At 36.2% G+C, this 25,038-nt stretch overlaps 1 protein-coding gene across 4 annotated transcripts in view; it reads left to right on the forward strand.

Moving 5' to 3' along the window:
• LOC123864263 (ecdysone-induced protein 74EF) overlaps positions 1–25,038 on the forward strand; it is a 278,255-nt gene that overhangs the window by 12,439 nt on the left and 240,778 nt on the right. For 2 of the 4 annotated variants that reach the window (XM_045904568.1, XM_045904570.1), the window contains exon 1: positions 22,097–22,108. The exons of the other annotated variants lie outside the window; for them this stretch is intronic. The gene's annotated coding sequence lies outside the window, so the exon portion shown is untranslated. Of the gene's footprint in view, positions 1–22,096; positions 22,109–25,038 lie in introns of those variants that run through there. 4 annotated transcript variants of the gene reach the window in all.

The following is a 25,038-nucleotide window of genomic DNA, read 5'->3' on the forward strand; positions in this document are numbered from 1 at the left end:
GAGCGTACGCGCACACATACGCGCGTAATCGCTAAATGTATGTCATGATCAGTAGGTTAAGTTTAAATAAATTGATTCGAGGGCCGCCGCGCAGGTAGCGGCCCGAAGGTCTCCCGCGCGATGGCAATTACTACGCGCACTAGCTACGACTTACGAGTCTCTTTAAATTACGACCCTTGCGGCCCTTTTCGGTTTGTAAGTGTAAACAATTATAGGATAGAGAAAAATTGAAAAATAGATTAATTATTCTTAACTTTGTTTGTTTTGGTTTGTATGTGTATAGATAACTAAGCAGTGGCGTGCATAGTGTTTAAAGTCAGAGTAAACATTTTCAGGCAGGCATAATGAAAATTGAGTATTGAGCAATTTCAACTAGGGTACGTACTACGTAGTGCTTTTATGCTTCTGGACTTACGGACTGCACCTTGCTATAACTAGGGATCCGCCCTGGCTTCGCACCACAGATTTAGGAAAAAGACTCTTCGCACGGTCCAGAGTTTCTATAGATTTTTGATTGGTTGTATTTTTAACCCCCGACCCAAAAAGAGGGGTGTTATAAGTTTAACGTGTGTATCTGTGTATCTGTGTATCTGTCTGTGGCATCGTAGCGCCTAAACGAATGAACCGATTTTAATTTACTTTTTTTTGTTTGAAAGGTGGCTTGATCGAGAGTGTTCTTAGCTATAATCCAAAAAAATTGGTTCAGCCGTTTAAAAGTTATCAGCTATTTTCTAGTTTTCTTGTAGAAAAGAAGGTTAGATAACCCTTAGGTTCATAATATTCAAGTGTCAATTGACAAATGTCAAGCTGTCAAGATGGACGTTGCCTAGATATACATAATTATTTATTTGAAAATGATTTGTCGGGGGTGTTGAAATTTTTTAATTTACACTTGTCAATGCCATATCTTTGGTGAATTCACCTTTGGTCAAAATGCGCTTCAGAAGTAAGGAAGTTCCTTAGGAAGACTTTTAATAATATGTAAGTATGTACATTGGATTTCATATTTTGTGGACGGAACTCTAATTTTCCGGGATAAAAAGTAGCCTATGTTAGGTACTCTCCAGGTATCCGTGCAAAAAGTCACGTCAACCCGTTGGTCTAGCGGGTTGCGGCGTGATTGAAGGACAAAACAAACTCACTTCCGCATTTATAATATGGGTTGAATTAATTGTCCAGAGCTTTTCGTCTTTGTAGCTATTTCTGAAATCAGCGCGTAGAGACTTTGTTTTATAATCATTAGATTTTTGAAATTTGTGCAACGCGGAAAGTTGATGGGAACCAACTTCGTCCGCGTGGACTACACAAAATTCAAACCCCTATTTCACCCCATTAGGGGTTGAATTTTTAGAAATCCTTTCTTAGCGGATGTCTACGTCTTGAAAGCTATCTGCATGCAGAATTTCAGCCCTATCCATCCAGTAGTTTGAGCTGTGCGTTTAGATTAGTCACTCGGCTTTTCCTTTTATACATTTGGATGTAGTAACTGCGTTTTAGTTTCGTAAGTGTAAATAATTATAGAACAGGAAAATTAAAAATAGGTTCAGTAATTATTCCTAAATCCAATATGTTTTATAGTCATTTGTTATATATGTTAATTTACGTTACGGAATGATGAAATAGTGTCATGGTAATAGTTGGTACTACGGTGTAATGAAAGAGCCAGTAATTTTGAGGAAGGTAGCTTTGATTTATTATTATAGACCATTATTTTTATAATAATTACTAGTAATTATTATTTACCTGTAAGGATTTAAAGGTCATACGAGAGTTTAATAGTCAATTTGACAAAACAAGGGCTACCTCTAAAATTAAATCTAAGAGAAATCAATAAAGCAATGAACATACACGAAACATGTTGGTGACTCAAAATGGTTAACACCCACCGACATTTTCGTCTCTGTCGTTTGTATGGGATTACGTAACAGAGAAAGCCCTACACTAACTTCTCTCAGTGGATAGAATATAGTTTAGTGTCTCATCGTTACTTTATTGATTTCGAAAAAAGGAGCTCATCATCATCATGATCATCATATTGACGATAGCTTTTTTTTGTGAGGTTACCAACTCACATATCAAAGCGCTGAATATAGAAACTATACATGCAGATTCTCTCTATAACATAGACTAAAAAATTCCAACGGGATATTTAAAATACCAAAAAACAGATAAAATCGTGGGAAAATTCAGTGTTAGATTTTTCCGAATAAAAGATTTTTAATCTAAGCGAAACTTCAAATTTATTCTTCAAATTGTTCTTCAAAGGTACAAGTAATTCGTTTATCCTATACAGAATCTAACCTTGTTCGGTGAAGTAATTGTTTTAAGCACCTTGTAATTTAATATTCGGTTTGGTGTTCAAGTATGATACGATAAAAAATAATTATTTATATTATTTAGAGGCATATACGTAGAGATACAACTAGATATTTGAAAAAATACCACAAAGGGACTTTTGATGATTTGTAATCTAATTTCAAGGCTTTATAGACAATAGTTAATAAACAGTTTGAGTTTTCAAGGCGTTTTTGGTATATAAGTATTTGCATATTTTCATGTGATTGTAGATAAATGATAACATACCAAGTACAGTCAAAGGCCGTTAGTCGTTTAGCACCTTGGTCATCATATTCGCGTGGCACGGTTATGCGCTTTCAGTGTGAGCGCTGATTCAATGCACACAATGTATTGTGTGTGGTGTGTTATAGAAAAAGGTCATAAGGCTTTTGATGCAATGGTTACGCGGAATTGCTACTCGAATTCTGAGGCCGACCCTACCTACCTACCAATGGCACGGGTCACGGTCATTACACTTAGGTAGGTATTACATACAAACGGAATTTTTGTTTCATCATCATCATCAACCCATGACCTGCTCAGTGGGTCCTGAGTATGTGTCTCCACTCAGAATAAGAAGGGTTAGGCTGTAGTTCACCACGCTGGCCAAATGCGGATGGCAGAGTTAACACACCTTTGAGAGCATTACAGTTTAACATTGTGAATTTCATTAGTTATAAGATTCTATTTTTTTTTAATTCATGGGCTAGCGCTTGGCTGCAATCATCAGACCTCCTGGCAAGTGATGATGCAGCCTAAGTTCATCTTCTTATTTCGGAAAATCAAAGAATTTCCACGGGTTTTTTTCAAAATCTATATCCACGTAGACGAAGTCGTAGGCATCAACTAGTTGACACTAAAAATCGGCTAAAACATAGAAAACTACTAAATACTAGCTGATACCCGCGACTTCGTTCGCGTGGATGTAGGTTTTTTAAAATTCCCGTGGGAACTCTTTGATTTTCCGGGATAAAAAGTAGCCTATGTGCTAATCCAGGGTATAATCTACCTGCATTCTAAATTTCAGCCCAATCCGTCCAGTAGTTTTTGCGTGAAGGAGTAACAAACATACACACACACACACACATACAAACTTTCTCCTTTATAATATTAGTGTGATACTCGTAGGTGTCCAAAAATGGATTTTGTGGGGGTGACTTTAAGGAAAAAGGCATTTTTTTTTCTCTCAAACCTTTTATATTTCTGAATTTTCTGACATGTTTGTATTCATTTTGCGTCACGAAAAGAAGAGTGACTGGACATTATTTACGCATGCGTGGCCTTTGCAGCTCTCAGCTTCAATCAGGCGAGATCGCATTGAAGTAATAGCTATAGAATAGAAAACGAAACGAAAAATTGAAAGTAATATCTGTATTACTCATGCATTAAGTTAGGTCTGAGTGACGCCTATATTATGCGAAGAAACATTACTTTCTATGGACACTTACATAGAGGGGTTCAATTCTCATCATCCAATTTTAATATGGGTACCTTCAAGAGTGAATAAGGCATCTTCTAGGCAAGCGCGCTCCATCTTAGGCTGCATCATCACTTGCCACCAGGTCTGATTGCAGCCAAGCGCTAGTCTGTAAAATTAAAAAAATAACAGATGGGGCTATTTAGATCACGTCTGCAATGACCTATAAAAGTACTTGTAAAAGTAGTGCTGTGTATAAGCTGATTTATCTAAAATCGAAATATCGATAAACGGAAAAAAAGACATACCTAATTTAACATGTACTCAATAATCACATCACACTATAATATTATAAAGGCGAAAGTTTGTGTCTATGTGTGTGTGTGTGTATGTGTGTGTGTGTGTATGTGTGTGTGTGTATGTGTGTGTGTGTATGTTTGTTACTCCTTCACGCAAAAACTACTGGACGGATTTGGCTGAAATTTGGAATGGAGATAGATAATATCCTGGATTAGCACATAAGCTACTTTTTATCCCGGAAAATCAAAGAGTTCCCACGGGATTTCGAAAAACCTAAATCCACGCGGGCGAAGTCGCGGGCATCGGCTAGTGAAATTATAATTTACAGTAATTATCGCATTTTCGTCAGAATACGCCACACGATGCTGACAAATGCAAATTCAAATTCAGGGCGCGATTGCGAAACGAGGATTTTGCTGCATTAGTGCATTTTGGCAGTTTATCGAAACAATACATTACACGACATAGATATTTCGCAACTCGACCCAAATACGATTAATATTTGTTACTTGAGTCACGCACATGTTGCCTACTTCACAGTGTTTTAAGTAAAATAAATAGGTAGGTATATTGCGCCTGCGCTTGACCAATATTTCAATTTTCAATGCCATAAACAGACAGAGATGTTTCAAAGACTAAATACCTAGTTTTTGCCAGTTTTTTTGAATAGATTTTTGCTAGTTTTTTGAATAGATTTGAAATATTTTATTCAAATAAACTTTTGCAGTATAGAGATACTTTTGAATCGTACCGCAGCTGCTGGTTCGGAATGCCTTTCTTGACTTCTCTTCTCAGTTGAATCCGCTTTACCAATTGGTGGTAGAGACATCAAGTTGAATTTTTTTAACCCCCGACCCAAAAAGAGGGGTGTTATAAGTTTGACGTGTGTATCTGTGTATCTGTGTATCTGTGTATCTGTGTATCTGTCTGTGGCATCGTAGCGCCTAAACGAATGAACCGATTTTAATTTAGTTTTTTTTGTTTGAAAGGTGGCTTGATTGAGAGTGTTCTTAGCTATAATCTAAAAAAATTGGTTCAGCCGTTTAAGAGTTATCAGCTCTTTTCTAGTTTTCTTGTAGAAAAGAAGGTTAGATAACCGTTAGGTTCATAATATTATGTCAATAGACAAATGTCAAGCTGTCAAGATGGACGTTGCCTAAATACATAATTATTTATTTGAAAATGATGTTTTGGAAAACTCAAATACTTTGGATCGTCGGGGTGTTATAAATTTTTAATTTACACTTGTTTAACTAAGTATAAAACCTAATATTATAAATTAGTTTCAGAATATGTAGCAATTTTTTTTAAGTGTTAATTTAGACTAGTTTTGTGTTTAGTTTCTTAGATAAATTCGCTACCTACAAAAATACGTGACTTTTCAAATGAGTCTGTAAGACCACTTGAAATAAGTTAATTTAATTTCAAATTATGATTTGACTGGGTAAAAGTCATTTCTACTCTATAAATGTAAAAGTATTTGTTTGTTGGTTGGTCCTTCAATCACGCTGCAACGGAGCAACGTATTGACTTGATTTTTTGCTTAGCTAAATATAGATAAAGACGTGGAAAATGACACAGCCTACTATATTTATCACGGAAAATCAAAAAGTTTCCACGCGATTAAAAAAAACTAAATCCACATGAATAAAGTGGCAGGCATCACTTATAGTATTAGTAACTAATAACACATTTTGTGATTATTAGTTTAACATGTTTAATGAACTGTTAAAGAAAAGTAAGCCATTTCGAATTTCATAACAATGGAAAATAATTACTACCTAAAGTAGATACCTACATATTGAAGAGAATAAACTAACTTTTAAAAATAATGTAGTCTGATTACAAATTGACCTACATTTTGCTTTTAGTCTGCACATCACTTTATAGCAAGGTCGTCGGATTTTAATACATGCCTACATGTTCTCGCTAAAAAAAGTTTCTGCGTCTCAAAGGTTTCTATAAGTACATGTTCTGTCTAAATTTAAAAGTCTACGCCTCGCCCTACCAACGAAGTGCAAAGTCGACTACAATAATGTGATTTCGTAAGAATGAGAACTTATGTAAAACTCACTAATTTTACACATAAATTGCACAAATATAGCGGAAACAACAATCAGTTTCCTTAAATAAAAATACTAGCGTATGTCCTCGACTTCGTCTGCGTTGATTTCACAAATTTCAAACCCCCTTAGGGGTTGCATTTTCAAAAATCCTTTCAAAGCGGAGGTCTACGTCATCCCGATTATATTCAGCCCGATCTATTCAGTAGTTTGAACTGTGCGTTAATAGATCAGTCAGTTAGTCAGCCAGTCAGCTTTTGCTTTATATATTATTTAGATTATAATTTTTTTATTCTCTATTCTCTATTGATGGCTAAAGCTTTTAACAGGACTGAGGCCAATAGTCCAAGATAATACATAAGACATAAGAGATTGAGATATTAATTTTATGAGACACGCGACACCTGCGACTTGTGAGTTCAGGTTTTGCAAATCTTGTGAAAACTTTTAATTTTCAAAAAAAGTAACCTAGACGTATCCGTGTCCGGGACGTAAGCAATCTCCCTACCAAACGTCAAAATCAGTTAAACAGGTAGGCCGTCAAAAGTAACAGACAGACAGACACGCTTACGCATTTATAATATTAATATGGATGATACTTAGTACCAGTTATTAATAATATCTGTAAAGTGTTGTCCTTTTATTGATTTTTACATCGATATTACGGTCGGTACATAAATGGCATTTAAGAAATCGTGATCTGTACAACATTGCGAATGAACATCTGATTACAGACTATAAATACCAGCAACAGAACAAATAAACAATATTATGATATAAAATTTATATTAATACTATAATGTATTTAATAACAATTTAACAAGTAAAGAGAAGTGGAGTTAATATTGAATATCGTTTTATTATAAGAAAATATAAGAATTATTTATCGTTTCGTACTATCGAACGAGGAATAACACTTTTTAATTTTTTTAACGATGTAACCACTACGATATTCGGATTTTTCCTTTTACTTCTGCTATAAGACTGCTAAACATAATTCTAAGTCAACTGGGCATCCTATAGGTTATAATTTCTTGGACGGGTCTTGACTGACACCGATGTGATCCTGTAAGGGTCCCTTTTTCTTTTTAGATGCGGAACCCTAAAAACCGTAATAGAATATAATAGTCTACACAGCTAAAAATAATCGTAATAAAAATGAATGTGTAAGAAAATAAAAAAATAAAGATACTTACATATTTTGAAATAAAATCCTGTGAAAAACTCACATTAAGTATAATATTATAGTTACGAGTCAACCAACAAAATGTTAATACTTACCTATATTTAAATTTCCTTATTCCTTCATTATTGCTTACTGAGTACTTTAAATAGGTCGTGATCTTAATAGAGCTCGAAAAAAACGCAAAAAGTGACCTTAAAATAAAGTACGAATACAGGTAATGCAAAAACCATCCATATAATTAAGAACTGGTTAATTAACGTAATGTTCGTATTAAAATCGATGCAGTATAATTGGTTCTAGTTTGGGCAACACTAGTAATGTCTTGGCGCCTGGCATTGAGTTTAACCTTGCTGCTTCTTTCCTGTTCTCGCGCGGTCGGAGGCCTATCTCCGTCTCGCTTCAATTGAATAAGTTTGTGTCACTACCGGATTCCGAACGCGTTGAGTTGTTCTTCTATAGACAGTTCGAAGAATGAATTCTGAACTTGTTTTTAATAAATTATATTTAAATTACAAGCTTATGATAATTATTATGGATAAATATACATGTTTAAACTCATACATCATGATATTTCAATTGATTAACAATATAAGGACTGAATAAATTCCCAAGGATTTCAGAAAAACCTTAAAAGTAGACATGGAGGTAGGGGTATAATATATTGGCCATATTGATTAGTGTGTAATTTAATGAACCATTTTATTGGAGTTACATTCTGATCTAAGTATCGACAAAAATGATCAGTTGAATGCACGGTGACATCACTAATTCATTAGCACCCCATAGAAGTGCTAATTACATTCCTATAGAGTATAGACCTAATTCGAGGGGAAAGTGATAGGCATCGTCCAGGCTAGCATATTTCACCTCAGAGCTCATCATTGCTTTTTTAATTAAATGCGCAAGCGCAAGGCTATCCTACAGTAAAAAAAAACTACAACATGATTTGTTACTATATTTTTAACCATGCATTCTTTTCTTTTTATTTACTAGCTTATGCCCACGTCTGCGTCTGCGTGGACTACAGAATTTCAAACCCAAATAGGGTCTCACCCCTTTAGGGGTTGAATTTTCTAAAAACCTTTTTCAGCGGAAGTCTACGTCATAACAATGCTTTTTGTTATTTATAACCTATGACCGCGACCTCGTCTGCGTGGATTTAGGTTTTTAATAATCCTTGGGGAACTCTTTGATTTTCCGGGATAAAAGCTGCCTATGTCCGTCCCCAGATGTAACCTAACTAAACATAGTTACGTTACATCCTGGGTGTATAAAAATCAGTTAAACTTTAGGGCCGTGAAAAGCTAGCAGACAGACAGACAGACAGACACACTTTCGCATTTATAATATTCGTTTGGATTTAAAACCTTATGTGCAAATTTTTTTTTAACATAACAAAAGAAAAGAAATGTCATAATATCGAACAGTGACATCACTAATTCACTACCAAAAACCCCATATCAGTTGAAACAGCTATATAAGGCCACAAAGGCCACCTTACTAGCCGAGCTAAGGCCGCGCTGACATAGACCTACTTACCGCGACATTGGCACTACATTCAAGCGCTGAGGTCACTCGCGGGTTTAAAAATAAAGTCGCCGCGGCATAGTGCATTTTGAAACTTATGATTTTCAAATATAGAACATTATTTACTGCCATAACGGTTTTCACATCACACATCACACTATCACACTTCACACTAATATTATAAAGGCGAAAGTTTGTGTGTATGTATGTGTGTATGTTTGTTACTCCTTCACGCAAAAAAACTGGATGTATTTGGCTGAAACTTGAAATGACGATAGATTATACCCTGGATTAGCACGTAAGCTATTTTTTATCCTGGAAAATCAAATAGTTCCCACGGGATTGTTAAAAAACCTACATCCATGCGAACGACGTCGCGGGCATCAGCTAGTTATTAATGATTTTACAAAACAAAATCGATTAACAAGTGTAAATTAAAAATTTATAACACCCCCGACAATTGAAGGTTACAGTAACTAGAAAAGACCGAAACAACCTGATAACTTTCAAACGGCTGAACCGATTTTCTTGGACTTTTCCGCGCCTACGATCCAAAGTATCTGAATTTTCCAAAACATCATTTTCCATAAAGCTTAGTTATAATACGTCCATGTCATTTTCAAATAAATAATTATGTATTTATTCAACGTCCATCTTGACAGCTTGACATTTGTCAATTGACATAATATTATGAACCTAACGGTTATGTAACCTTCTTTTATACAAGAAAACTAGAAAAGCGCTGATAACTCTTAAACGGCTGCACCAATTTTTTTGGATTATAGCTAAGAACACTCTCGATCAAACCACCTTTCAAACAAAAAAAAGTAAATTAAAATCGGTTCATTCGTTTAGGTGCTACGATGCCACAGACAGATACACAGATACACAGATACACACGTCAAACTCATAACACCCCTCTTTTTGGGTCGGGGGTTAAAAATATAGTCGCCCAGCACTAGATTTTGACATTTGTAATACCTAATCGTACTGAAGTGAAAAATGCGTTAAAAATAAAGCCACCGTAGCTCAACGTTTAAAAATTATTAATTTTCAAATTTGAAAATCTATTGAAAAATCAGAAAAATCTATCTGAATGATACACATGATGTTTTTTTAGCAGTTTATAACAGAATAAATGTAGGTCAAAAATCGCGGAACTAAGTTAAATCCTTACACAATATAGTAATAATTCCTATACGATAAGCGATCTCTTAAGAATCGCGGAAAATTTTGTAGTCCGCCATTTTTGTGTATTGTGTACGGAGAGCCTTATTTTAATTGCAAAAAACATGAGCAGTGTCCTAGACCCAGATAGATATAAATAAAGAATTAACGAATTGCACTTCCTGCCATTCATCTTGATTGACGAGAGTGGTGGGAGGGGAGGTTATTCACAGAGCTGCGCTGTTGATGTTAGTATTATCTAGATATTACAGATTTAAGTATAAAAATATCCATACTATTGTCTGTATATACAATATACATATAAAAGAACAAGCTGATTGACTGACTGACTGACTAAATGATCTATCAACGCACCGCTCAAACTTCTGGACTGATCGGGCTGGGCATGCAGATAGCCTTCATTACTTAGACATCCGCTAAGAAAGGCATTTTGAAAATTCAATCCCTAAAGGGCTAAAACAGGGGGTTGAAACTTGTGTAGTCCACGCGGATGAAATATTATAAACTAGAGGATGCCCGCGACTTCTTCTGCGTGCATTTAGGTTTTTAAAGATGCCCTGGGAACTGTTTGATTTTCCGGGATGTAGAATTACAATATATTTTAAAGCGCAACCACACCCGGTCCTCAGCCTTCCTTATCCAGCCATTTCCCGCCAGCCTCTTTATATCGTCGGTCCATCGTGCTAAAGGGCATCCCACACAATGATTGCTTATACGCAGACCTCACTTAAGGACTTTGCGGCTCCAACGGCCATCGCCTCTACGACAGGCATGGCCTGCCCACTGCCACTTAGGCTTGCTAATAGTTTGGGCTGTGTCAGTGACCTTGGTTCTCCTGCGGTAAGAATTATGACCTCTTATAATAAGTGATATATCACAACTCAATGTAAAGTAGATTACTGATCAATAAATGACATGACGGAGTCGCGAGACGTCAAGGCGCATCAGAAGGTCACCAGAAAGGATAAGCTCAGTGACGTCATACGACTCGGGACCTAACACAGCTTTTTATCACCTACTTTTTATTTACGAGTACAAGTAGTACAGAATAGAGTGCAGTATTTCATGGTTCCCTAGTTGATGGTCGCGACTTCGTCCACGTGGGTTTAGGTTTTAGGGAAAGTTTTTGATTTTACGGTATGAAAAGTAGCCTATGTCCATCCGTGGTATGCAAGCCGTACCAAATATCATCAAAGTCGGTTAAGCGGAAGGGCCGTGATAAGCTAGCAGATAGACAGACAGTCACACTTTCACATCCATACTAATATTATACATGCGAAAGTGTGTCTGTCTGTCTATCTGTCTGTCTGTCTGTCTGCTACCTTTTCACGGCCCAACAGTTTAACACGAAATTGGTACAGGGTCAGCTTATATCTCGGGGACGGACATAGGCTACGTTTTATCCCGGAAAATCAAAGAGTTCCCACGGGATTCCTAAAAACCCATCCGCTTAACCGATTTTCATGAAATTTGGTACCTAGGTAGCTTACGTCCCTGTAATTTATTGACATAGGCAACTTTTTTCCAAACTTTTACTTACACTTCAAAACTAAATTCAGTCAAAATACTAAAAACTACAAAAAACTACGTTTGTGTGGAGTGCACTACGAATAAACTCCTCAAATAACGGAAGCTATTACCATAAATTATAATATGATATTAGTTATGTAACGTCGAACTATATGAATGCTCTGTCCTTTGACATAGAAAGCTATTACGGAGAACGCGAATACATTTAAATAATTATTTTAATCTTATTTTAATTTAAAGTGAATTATAAAATGACGCTTTCATATGCGGAAATACGTTGCTAACTGCAATGTGGTGTTTCGTAATATTGAGTAAGAATCCACATTATATTATAGTATAACTGATATCACACTAATATTATATAATAAGTTTGTATGTGTGTGTGTGTATGTTTGTTACTCCTTCACGCAAAAACTACTGGACGGATTTGGCTGAATGGAGATAGATAATATCCTAGATTAGCACATAGGCTACTTTTTATCCCGGAAAATCAAAAAGTTCCCACGGGATTTCAAAAGACCTAAATCCACGCGGGCGAAGTCGCGGGCATCGGCTAGTATTGTATAGTATGACTATAATGCGCGACAACCTGTCGCGTACTATAGTAGTAATTCGTCAAGTGTAATTAATTTTACTAAAGAATGTTCCGTACTACTACATCTACACAAAAGGATAATCTGACTGACTGACTGACATATTAATACAGGCTGCCACAAAAAATATATAAGGCCAGCCTGCGCGCTACAATACGTAGCTACGCCGTAGCACTGCTACGGAATTTCGAGTTTTTAACTATGAGAGACCGCAACACCCGGTAGCTCGCTAACCAAACGTGTATATATGGGAAAAATCTATAAAAATGCGTAAGTGTGTTTGTTTGTAGGTTTGGGTGTTTATCTTTCAATTACAGCGTATCGCAACAACCGCGGATGTATGGATGTTTGCATAGATAAAAGACTTGATATTGATACTCTTTTTATGTTTTAGACCCCGTAGGTGCCCGTAGGCCGTATGATAAGAAAGTACTAAGTATTTTGAGGAATTCCAACGAGATATTTAAAATACTTACCTAATCTGACAAAGTCACAGGCAAAAGCTTATATAAAATATGACTTTAATTTAGAATTTTAAATCTAAATGCATGCGGATGAAATCAAAGGCAAAAGCTAGCTAATAAATAATAACTTTAATTTGGAATTTATATAGGAAACATCTTTAAACCTGAGTCGTAATCATATTTATTGGAGTCGTTTGAAGAAGGTTCCGGGAATCAACAGCAATAATATTATTCCCAAAATAACTCCCACCGCAACTGACAATGACCTCAGGAATGAGGAAGAAACGACACAGAGGGAAACTGAAAATAATTTATTAAAAAACTGTTAAATCATCATCATAAGCATAACACATGTAAATGAGTTACCTATAGTCGACGACAGGTTGAGATGGCAATCGGCGTATGAGGCGGGGGGACGCCTCATACCTTGCCCGCATCAGGCTGTGCGGGCGTGAAGGGAGTTCCTTCCCCGATTGCCTTTTCAACCTGTTTGCGTACTATATTACCTCTTGATACACTGAAATTCATAGTCAAGATAGGGGCTTCTTAGGGGATCATACAGACGACATCTATCATGACTCAATGCAATGCATATAATAGTAATTTGAATTATGATACATCTCATCTGAATACTGAATAGTCGACTAAAGAAGCCCCTATCTTGACTATGAATTCCAGTGTAAAAATGTCTGGTGTGCAGTTCCCAGATACAATAGGGAGGTTGATAACTAATCCTAAATTATAATTTTAGCATACTACAAGTGTAAATTAAAAATTTATAACACCCCCGACAAGTGAAGGTTACAGTAACTAGAAAAGAGCTGATAACTTTTAAACGGCTGAACCGATTTTCTTGGATTATAGCTAAGAACCACCTTTTAAACAAAAAAACTAAATTCAAATCGGTTCAATAGTTTAGGAGTTACGATGCCACAGACAGATACACAGATACACACGTCAAACTTATAACACCCCTCTTTTTGGGTCGGGGGTTAAAAAATATCCTATAATATGCACTAAGCAATATTATTTTGATTATAACTTTGGAATGAATAATAAATTTCTTAATTTCTTACTGTGTTGGGTGCCATAACGCCCTTTTTGTGGGGTAGGGAGTTTCTAAGCAACGTTATACACGTGTCTACTATGCGATGAACTTGAAACAATCGCTAGATAGTGTAGGCAAGTTAGTTGGAAACTGTAATATTATCCCAGTTGTTGATTACTATCAGACTCACCCCGCTCCGCTTGTGTGGATTTTCTGACAATCCCTTCTTATTGGGAGTCTACGTTATCGAGGAAATCTACATGCAAAACCAAGTTTCTAGAGTCTAGACCCAACTTATTGAGTATAGGTACAGTTAAAGGCCGTAAGTCGTTTAGCACCTTATTCGCACACATGCATTAAGTGTGTGTGGTGTGTTTATAGAAAAAAGGTCATAAGGTCATAAGCAGATTTTTTAACGGTAATATATACTGATGATTTTTAAGATATTTTTTTAAGTCAAGTTTTTTTACTTGCGTACCTCCTACGCACGCTACTACAAATCACAGTACCGTTCCACCCCCATTGATACACGTGTACCCCCTCCCCTAACTTCCCCCAGGTGGGGCGGACCACCCACTTATTGAGCTATGAATGGTGGACTTTGAGCAGCAGTTTTTAATATCATTCATCGTTCATTATATTTCGTTTACTTTCGAAGACTTTTTGGTACCTTATTTAATTTTACTTATAACTTTTCCATTTTTCCGTATGATTAAAATTTTATTTTTACCTTTCAATATAAAATCTATACTTACAATTTTTTTTTTCAAGATCAATTCTGATTCTTTGTGAAAAAATAAAAAAAAATACACTTTCCGATTTGTAGCATTTTGACCTCGTCCACGTGGCTTATGACCAAAAACCCTTTGTTTTTGCGGAATACCTACAAATCAAAATACGCTAAGATCGGTACAGCCACCGGTGTAGCTGTGGCCCCAACAACCCCTGTATAAAACTTATATAGGTACGAATTTATTTCAATGGATTACCTCTCAAAACTATCAGACAGACCGACATACATGTTTGCATTTACAATATTGATTACAATAAATAGTATGAATTTAAAGAAATATTAAACCCAGGGCCCTGTTGGGATAACGTTAAGTTTATTAACGTTTGACGGTAATCTCACGCCTTGAAGTTTTTTGAAGACCCTTACGATTTCAATTTGACATCCGAAAATGATTTCGTATGATCTAAGATAAGAATAATCTATATTTGACAAATTATTAGTTACTTGTTTCAAAGAGTGATTGTAATCTGAACTTTATTAGCCTTTGAAGGGCGCAATACGTTATTTGGAGATTGTGTGACCCTTATGTGTACAAGGTAGTACCCCAAACTTGTAACGTAATGCGTAGTGCCCCTACAATGAACTGCGTAGCACTATGTCGATCGATAAGGGCGCCGCCCTACGCCCGCTCGCGTACCAAGCCGTGTCGGCGCCCTTCGGATGAAGGCACACTGGGAAAAGGCTGTGACTTCGAAGGTACAGTCAAAGGCCGAAAGTCGTTTAGCACCTTAATTATCATATTAATATGTCACGGTTATTTACATGTGTTAGGTGTTAGTGGCGTGTTTATAGGAAGAGGTCATAAGTGCGACAGGTTTTTGATGCAATAGTTTCGCGGAATTGCTACTCGAATTCTGAGGCCAAGCGTAAACAGTTCTAGGAAATTTATTCCATTCAATCAGCCTGTATGCGTCCACTGCGGGACATAGGCCTTTCCAAGAGCGCGCCACCAAACATTATTATTTTACGCGCGTTTATTACTATTATTGAGCTCTTCTGAGAGTTCTCCATAACGTTTTCGGCGATGTATGAAGTCCACCAATACGCACTTGTCCAGTATAGTTAACTATGGTCTAAAACTTAGACTGTTTTGATAAATCCTCTTTCTAAAACCGCACCGCATGCCATCGTAAGCAATATTTCACCCAGTGCAAGATCCTTTTTTCCACGCACATGCAAACTGTGGAATCAAATCCCTTCTACGGTGTTCTCACTAGACTACAACATGGCGTTATTCAAAAAGCGGACCAACAAATTCCTGAAGGCAACGCATTGGCGGTTCCTCTGGTACTGCAAATGTTCATGGCCGCGGTAGTCGCCTGCTCGTTTGCTCGCTATTTTTATTTAAAAAAAAATAGGTATCATAGCTATAAGGTCGCCTTTTGTATTCTACTTAATTCGTCTTGATCTTTTCTTTACGTCTGTTTTCTTTAATAACAAAAAACCTTCCAAAAGTATAATAGATAATTTATAGCGAACTCTAACATTCCTATTTGAATAGCCGGCGAATCATATAATCATCTGTGTACTTATAATCCGCTTAGAACATTTACAGCATTTATCATCATATAATATTTTTAATATTTCAACGCTAATTTAAATGCGTATTTCGAAAGGGCCGCTATAAATTTTCTTCCGTATTTGCATATTGCTTAACATTCATAATGAAAGCATTATATAACGGTAATAAGTAACGTAATAACCTATTAATTTTCAACCGCAGGCCCTTTTCTAATTAGTGCGGTTATGGATATTCATTTCTCCCTATTTATTATTACATTCTAATTACTTTACTTGTTATTTTGAGTAAATTGTCTGAAACTGGAGCTACTTCGTGGAATTTCAATATGTACGAGAGTGAATTAGAGTGAGGGAACTCTCGGTTTAATCCCGAGTCGACAATATGTCAAATATTCGGTTATAGTGACGTAAAATCACAGAAAATTAAGGCTATTTTAGGGGTACCTTTGTCAAGTCTACTAACGTTTGACGCCTGCCAGTAACGTTGAAGCCTCGGCGTTTTATTAGAAGTTCCCTAACTGTCATGAACTGTGGTTGTACAGAGAGTCAGCAGCCATTCAAGTCCTTAGCTCTCGTTGTACCACAGCCTTAATACAGAAGGCTCGTGCTTATTTGTGATATTTACAAGCGCGTGTGACCTGCGCAGAGGGCACACCAAGCCACGTTGCGTAACTTATTTTTGAATGGCAAGTTTGCACGTGACGTAATATTGCTATTCCTACCTGAGATCTATAGTACTTACTTTGATTTTGCTCTGACTTTCATCATGATCAAACCATTGCCGGCCCACTACTGAGAACGGGTCTCCTTTCAGAACGTGAAGGATTTATTCCATAGTCCGCTATGCTGGCCAAGTGCGGATTGGCAGACCTCACACACCTTTGAGAACATTATGGAGAACTCAGATATGCAGTTTTCCTCACGATTTTTTCCTTCTTCGTTTAAGCAAGTGATGTTTGATTGCTTATTTAAAATACATTTGTACTTATATTTTAAAATTATTACCAATATTATTTTGATATTTTGTTCAGTGCCTAATTTATATTATCGACAATACCTGTCAATATAAATAGGCATCTAAAAATACAAAATTGCATTGATGATTTTAACGTATAGGTAGAAGCTCAAATAGAGATGGCATAAGAAATTATAAAAGAACTAACTCATGATCACGAATTTAGGTTTTTTAAAATCCCGTGGGAACTCTTGGCAATACTCTTGCAGAAACACGTCTATCCGTCCGTTGTTTCGTTCGACGTGATTGAAGAACAAATACATACTTTCGCACTTATAATATGGGTAGTAATTATCATAGACAACAAAAAAGTTGTGTAAAAAGTGTAATCAAAAACAAAACAACTCCGATGACGATGAGAATTTAATTGTGACTTTCACTCTCAACGATTAGCGACGCGGCGCGTTACTTCTTGTAACTTGTTATTTGTCGGGTGATGGTAACTGCGCTAGTGTAATCGTTATTACGTGTTTGATAGTAACAACTAACCGGCTTTGAGAGCTTTTATTACTTTTGTTGAACTACTTGGCGAAATTCCTGGCGCAGTGGTTCTTTTTAGGGTTTCGTACCTCAAAAGGAAAAACGGAACCCTTAAAGGATCACTTTGTTGTCTGTCTATCTATCTGTCTGTCCGTCTGTCGAGTCTAACTCGCACTTGGCCGGTTTTTTTTTAATTCAGAGACAAGTTAACCCTTGACTGCGATCAACGCGTCACTTCTTGTAACTTGTTATTTATCGGGTGATGGTAACTGCGCTAGTGTAATCGTTATTACGTGTTTGATAGTAACAACTAACCGGCTTTGAGTGCTTTTATCACTTTTGTTGAACTACTTGGCGACATTCCTGGCGCAGTGGTATTTTTTTTCGTAGGTGGTTCCGTAGGTACCTCAAAAGGAAAAACGGAACCCTTAAAGAATTACTTTGTTGTCTGTCTGTCTATCTGTCTGTCCGTCTTTCGAGTCTAACTCGCACTTGGCCGGTTTTTTAATTCAGAGACAAGTTAACCCGTGACTGCAATCACGCGAAGTTACTTCGTGTAACTTGTTATTTGTCGGGTGATGGTAACTGCGCTAGTGTAATCGTTATTACGTGTTTGATAGTAACCACTAACCGGCTTTGAGAGCTTTTATCACTTTTGTTGAACTACTTGGCGACATTTTTTAGGGTTGCGTACCTCAAAAGGAAAAACGGAACCCTTAAAGGATCACTTTGCTGTCTGTCTGTCTGTCTATCTGTCTGTCTGTCCGTCTTTCGAGTCTAACTCGCACTTGGCCGGTTTTTTTTTTAATTCAGAGACAAGTTAACCCTTGACTGCGATCAACGCGTTACTTCTTGTAACTTGTTATTTGTCGGGTGATGGTAACTGCGCTAGTGTAATCGTTATTACGTGTTTGATAGTAACAACTAACCGGCTTTGAGAGCTTTCATTACTTTTGTTGAATGACTTGACATGTCGTGAGCCCTATCTTGTGAGCTGGAGGTCCTGGGTCCCAGAGTGTTGGACTGTACTAATAAAATGATATGATGTTTTGCATAGCGGTTGTTTATGGGGGAGAGAGTAATTATAAAAAAATTGAATTTTCCAAAATTTTAACATAATTGTGGCCAAGTGTTAATTGGCAGACTCACACCTTTGATAACATTATGGAGAACTCTCAAAAATGCAGGTTTTCTCACGACGTTTCGTTTACCGTTAAAGGAAGTGATATTTAATTTCTTAAAACACACATTTCGCAACTCTGAATAGTTAGGGGTCCGTGCCCAGGATCGAGCATGATTCTCTCGAATTCAGGTCTTAACTATCACCGCTTCTTTGTTGATTATAAGCAGGTGTTACTATTTTACGGAACGGATACAATGCTAAGATTTCGCGCCGGCCATCTTTATTTATTAATTTTCTTGATAAGAAAATCAATAATTTCTTTATGAAGTAGAAAATGAAGGTCGCATAAACTTAGTCATAATATTATTTTGAACTCAACAACTCATGTTCAGCGAATAAATATCATTTCATTTAATCATAAAAAAATATTTTGCTATTAAAGTTTGAGTTATGACGGCAAAAATAATTTACGACCGGCAAAGGAATAAATAGTTACAACTAACTTACATAACAAACTATAAAATCGTGATTTAGGTATGAAATTTATGAAACCAGGAACAGAAAACAGGACGCCATTTTCGGGAAAGGCATGGAAAATCCGGCATAAAGGCGAAACGAGGTCGTTGTACAATAGCTCGCAATAAAGTTTTTACGGTCCGTAAAACCATAATAAAAATCATTTGGCTTGGCTTTACTTCAACAACGATTTCCTTGATGGACTAACTTTCGCGCCTTGCAACGCGCTGCCGTTCGCTAAAAGTACCTAAGTCACAGATTTGCACTTTCTTGCTGGCTCTTCTCAGTACATTGCCCGGCAAATTTCTTGAGCAAAAAACGGGTGTAGTTGAGAAAAATTGGCGAACTGGGAAAGCAAAGTCCGACTTTTCAACCAATCGCTTCAACCCGCGCCTACACATCAAGCAGTTGCGTGCAATACGTCATTCTTATCCTATCGCGTCATTATTTAAGACATTTGCCATGATATAATTTATTTTCGATTTATGCTTGTCTACGCATTTTATACAAAAAAAAATGACACTTACAAAAAAGTAATTTTAAAACAAGGCACTGGTCACTGGTCGTGGTCATACATAATGTACAGCAACACATGTTTATCTTTTGCAACTAAACATTTAAAACTAAATTTTTAAATAAATAAATACAGAAAACTACAAATGAAAAATATCATCTAAACCACTGTACCAAGGCAAAGTGCCCAGAAGTTTTGATCTACTGGAAGTTCTTGTCAAAAATAATAAAGCAATAACTTTATATTCGAATAAACAACGAATCTTGATTTTCGCACTTAACTGCATTTGAGTAAAGGAACAGCAACGCGGGGCTTTTCGCGGCTTTCCTGAGAAACTGCCGCCATCCCTCTCTATTGTATAGCGTTGTTTCGCGTGAAGGTCGTCGACCGGGGCAGCGAGCGCGCGAAAGCACTTTCACTGCGCCGGCGCATGCAAGTCTCTAACGATAGTTCGCTTCGCGTTTGTTGCGTAGAGTTATGTATGAAAGATTGGAGATAACCAGAGATGTTTACACTTTACGTTATTGATAGATAGGATAAAGCGACTCATAGACCCAAAAAGGAGCTATTTGACCGATTTTAAATGTTAATGTAATTATGAATATTGATATTTGGTTTGCTAGGAAGGGTTATACTCCTCTTTCACCAGTAATGTCTATTCCCAAAAATATGTGATGAATAGGAAGTTACATCGCTATTATGAGAGGCCCTATTAAACATCGTAATATATATCTAATCTTAAGAAAAAAGATAGACGTACCTACTTTAGTAAATTTTAGAAGTGTATTGCATCACAGTTTGCAATTATATAAACTGAGGTCAGTATTTTTTAATCACACTAATATTATAAAGGCGAAAGTTTGTATGTGTGTGTGTGTGTGTGTGTGTGTGTGTGTGTATGTTTGTTACTCCTTCACGCAAAAACTACTGGACGGATTTGGCTGAAATTCGGAATGGAGATAGATAATATCCTGGATTAGCACATAGGCTACTTTTTATCCCGGAAAACCAAAGAATTCCCACGGGATTTCGAAAAACCTAAATCCACGCGGACGAAGTCGCGGGCGTCAGCTAGTATTTTTATATTATTTTTGAAGTGTAAACTTCTTTAGGTGCGTCGTTCGATTTTGGTGTGGGTAAAAACTTCAAGGCTGTGTCACCGACATACATACATATTGTTAATAATAGTGCTCGCAGTGCCGATAGATGTAAAAATTAAACTTATGTCAGTTTACTCCTTTACTTGTGCTATAAGACCTACCTACCTGCCAAATTTCATAATTCTAGGTCAACGGGAAGCACCCTATAGGTCTCTTGGCAGACACGACGGACGGACGGACAGACAGCCAGACAACAAAGTGATCCTATAAGGGTTCCATTTTTCCTTTTGAGGTACAGAACCCTAATAAACGGTAGGTGATAAAAAATTTATAACAGTAGAGATAAAAAAAAGTTAACTCCTCTACTATTTAGGCAAATATCTTCGGAGATAACGCATCTGTTAATAATAGCCAGTTGGGGAATCGACGATGCCATAAAGTAGATAGTTGTAATTCATCTAGGAATGTCCGTGTGTCTATTCAACAAGCTGAGCTTTGGCTTTGAGCAATTAATGAGAAATTGCCTTTATGTAAACAGTGTGCACTGTGCAGCATTTCGTTTCTCATTTCACAAAACACCTGACATTTGCGCAATAATTTAATTTAAGAGGGGTCTCTCCGTCACTCGCTCCATACAAACGTAGTTCGTCTCTCATTGGAATACTAACCAATCATACTCAATAGAATTTTGTAGAAACGTTCCGTGAACTAATATCTATGCCTGTGGTTTTCCAGATTTCCGTTAAAATATTCGGTTTTTCAAAGTTATGCGGTCTTAAAAATTCACATACAAATCTTTGAGCCCCTGTGATTTTAAAAATACATATTTTTAGAAAAATCTACAGGCACAGGTTTCAAAATCAAATTATCACAGTATTATTGCATAATGATCTCAACATTAAATTAAAGACACAGTGTAATGCTGTTGCCAAAAAATATGTAAATAATAAATAAATATTGTGTTATTTATGTTTCAGGAAAGATGTTAAAAAAATATACTTTGAAATCGGTCCATTCGTTTCAACACAGTGTCACATTTTGTTTTAGAATTCCTCGTAAAATTACCTTGATCTATGTATAACGGCACATCTCAAAATCAAGTTCAAAGGTATGGTTTCGACGAATGAATGTGACTAATTTAAACAGTTTAAAAGCAAATTTGGCTTTGAAATGTCACGCTTAATGCCACAGGTGCTCTATTTCGCTCGCATTAAAGGCCGGCAGGTAGGTATAATCTGTCACTGTCATGTCTCCGCTATGACACTTTTTGTACTTATGACATTTTTGTTTTTTTTTTTCTCGATAATGATTGCTTTATTGAGGACTGATGATATTGTTAGTGAAGAAGTTTTCTTATTAGCAATTGTGCGCGACTTTGTCTATTTTGGATTCGGTTCTCGCCTACCTCATTTTTAAGCCCATACTTATATATACTAATATTGTAAATGCAAAAGTGTGTTTGTCTGCTAGCTTTTCACAGTCCATCCGTTTGACTAATTTTGACGAAATTTGGTATAAAGATAGATTACATCCCGAGGAAAGACATGGGCTATATTTTAATCCGAAAAATTAAAAAAAAAACCCCACGGCGTTCTTAAAAAAGTTTAGCTTTTAAAAATCCCGAGGAACCTTTTTGAACCCACGCGGACGAAATCGGTGACATCATCATGGAAATCTTTAAGTTCTATTTTTCCAGACATTTCTCAAGACAACATTTATATGTACCTATATCTACAATCTTGGGATTTTTAACCTACTTATTCCCTGAGTCTTAGTTCAAAGCCAGAACTTCAGCTTTTACCGAACAAGTTTTCAGGCCATTCGTAAAAGTGACTAAATACTTAGTTTACTATAAATAATAAATTTTGTTTAAAAAGTCCTAATTAAAGGTAATTTTTCTATTAATTTACAAACGTGACACCTCAATTACTTTTACTGTAGCTAAAAATCTCGAATAGATAGATATACAAGATAAAATTGTTATAACGTGTTTTTTTAATAATTTAACAAAATATACATCGATTATGACCTTATATATCATTTGCTTTGTGAGGTATAATATTATGTAATACTTAAAAATGTAAATCCCTTATTTATTATTTCAATCTATTTAATTGGACCTAATATGTTATTTACGACACATAAATTAAGAAACACTATTTTTTATAATCCACAGAAGATATAATAATTGTAGTTATTATTATTAGATATAATAATTATAGTTATATAGTTATTAGTTTTATAATGTTTTGTGTTAATTTGTCGACTTACGATGATAATTGTTCAAGGTGTCGGAACAAATCAAAGCCGACCGAGAGCTTTCAATTAAAATGCTGTCTTATTCGTTTGAAATATAACAAGTGTAAATTAAAAATTTATAACCCACCCTCTCCCCCCCCCCCCCCCAATAAAAAAACTTAATTAAAATCGGTTCATTAGTTTAGGAGCTACGATACCACAGACAGATACACTGATACACACGTCAAACTTATACACCCCTCTTTTTGGGTCGGGGGTTAAAAATGACCACACTGACACCACATTAGTATTTACATTGCACCCGTGCAAAGCCGGGGCGGATCGCTAGTAATAAATAATACAGGTAGGTACATTAGCCGGATTCGTTCGAACCCGCGACCCACCTGCGTTTCGGCGAAGGTCATCAATCGGTTGAGTCATTAATTATGAAACCGTTACGTAGGCGAGGAATCCGATATGGAAACCTTATAAGGACGAATAACTTAATTTTCACGGCCCCATATTATGATATATGTATGAGATACGTATGATTAGTTTTTAACAAGGAACAACAAGCTAACTTTGCTCTAAACTGAAAAATCGATTTCAATTTGAATAGGTACCTACTTATCCATACTAATAAAAGTGTACATAAATAGATAAATATTGGTAGTATTGGTGGGCATAGTGGTAAATTATTTTGACGATTCAAAAGCCCTTGTAAAAGTTTACTTGAATAAAAATGTATTCTATTCTAATATTATAAATGCGAAAGTGTGCCTGTCTGCCACCTTTTCACTGCCTATTCGCTAGACCTATTTTGTCGGGCATAGAGTATAATTCTTACATCCCGGTGACGGACATAGCCTACTTTTTGTTCACGAAAATCAAAAAGTTCAAGTTTAAATTAAAAAAAAAAAAACTTAGGTACTCTACTATACGTTTAAAAACTCATATTCAACTTATATTCATTTCGGTTGTTTGTCGATTAGATGATGGCCGCAACGCGTCGTCCGCGTGTATTTAAGTGGGAATTCTTTATTTTGCGGGATAAAAAGGGCATGCAATGTATCCCTGTACCAAATTTTGTCAAAATCGATTTAACGGATGGGCCCTGAAAAGGTAGACACACTTTCGCAATTATAATATTGACTACTTATGAAAGTATGAATTATTGCCCCTTCTGTGGCGTAACATAATAATCTTTGTTGCCATGCTGTTACTTCTTCAAAAATATTTAGGCTACTACTGCAAAAAAACAAATACAATACGATGTACAAAAAAGGAACTGCCACTATAAGTACCCATTAATGTTTTTTTACCTTCTATAAAATGTCTCAATCGTGTTTTGGTTTTTGTTTATTTGTATGTATCAACGTCTTACAAATCGATTTGGAGTCATTAACAATCAACTCTATTCAAATAAAGCTATTCTAAACTTTCTTTTGAGAAACCTCAATACTAGACAAATATCTCAACTACTCTAAGTAACTAGATAGACCTTTTCTTATAATATGTAGTTTTGTTTTATATTTTTTATCTAGAACCATGTTTAGTTTTTGACTAAAAGCGGTGATACCCGTAGCTTAGTGATTAAAATGTCGGCCTCTTATTCGTGAGGTCCAGGGTTCGATACCGAGTACCACCTCTAATTTTTTGGAGTTATGTGCGTTGTAAACAATTAAATATCACTAGCTTTAAAGGTGAAAGAAAATATCGTGAGGAAACTTGCGTACCTAGAAAATTTCTCCATAACGTTCTCAAAAAGGTGTGTGAAGTATGCCCATCTGCACTTGTCCAGCGTGGTAGACTACGATCTGAACCGTTTTCATTCTGAGCTTTCAAAGCAAGATTCAATAACCATCTTTTAGGCAAGCGCGCTCCAAACTAGACTTCATGTCGTCAAGCTAAAGCCTAAAACAAGTGTAAATAAAAAATTTATAACACCCCCGACAAGTGAAGGTTACATTAACTAAAAAGAGCTGATAACTTTCAAACGACTGAACCGATTTTCTTGGATTATAGCTAAAAGAACACTCTCGATCGAGCCACCTTTCAAACAAAAAAAAAAACTAAATTAAAATC

Source organism: Maniola jurtina, chromosome 4 (assembly GCF_905333055.1).
Source record: "Maniola jurtina chromosome 4, ilManJurt1.1, whole genome shotgun sequence".
Classification (NCBI taxonomy): Eukaryota; Metazoa; Arthropoda; class Insecta; order Lepidoptera; family Nymphalidae; genus Maniola; species Maniola jurtina.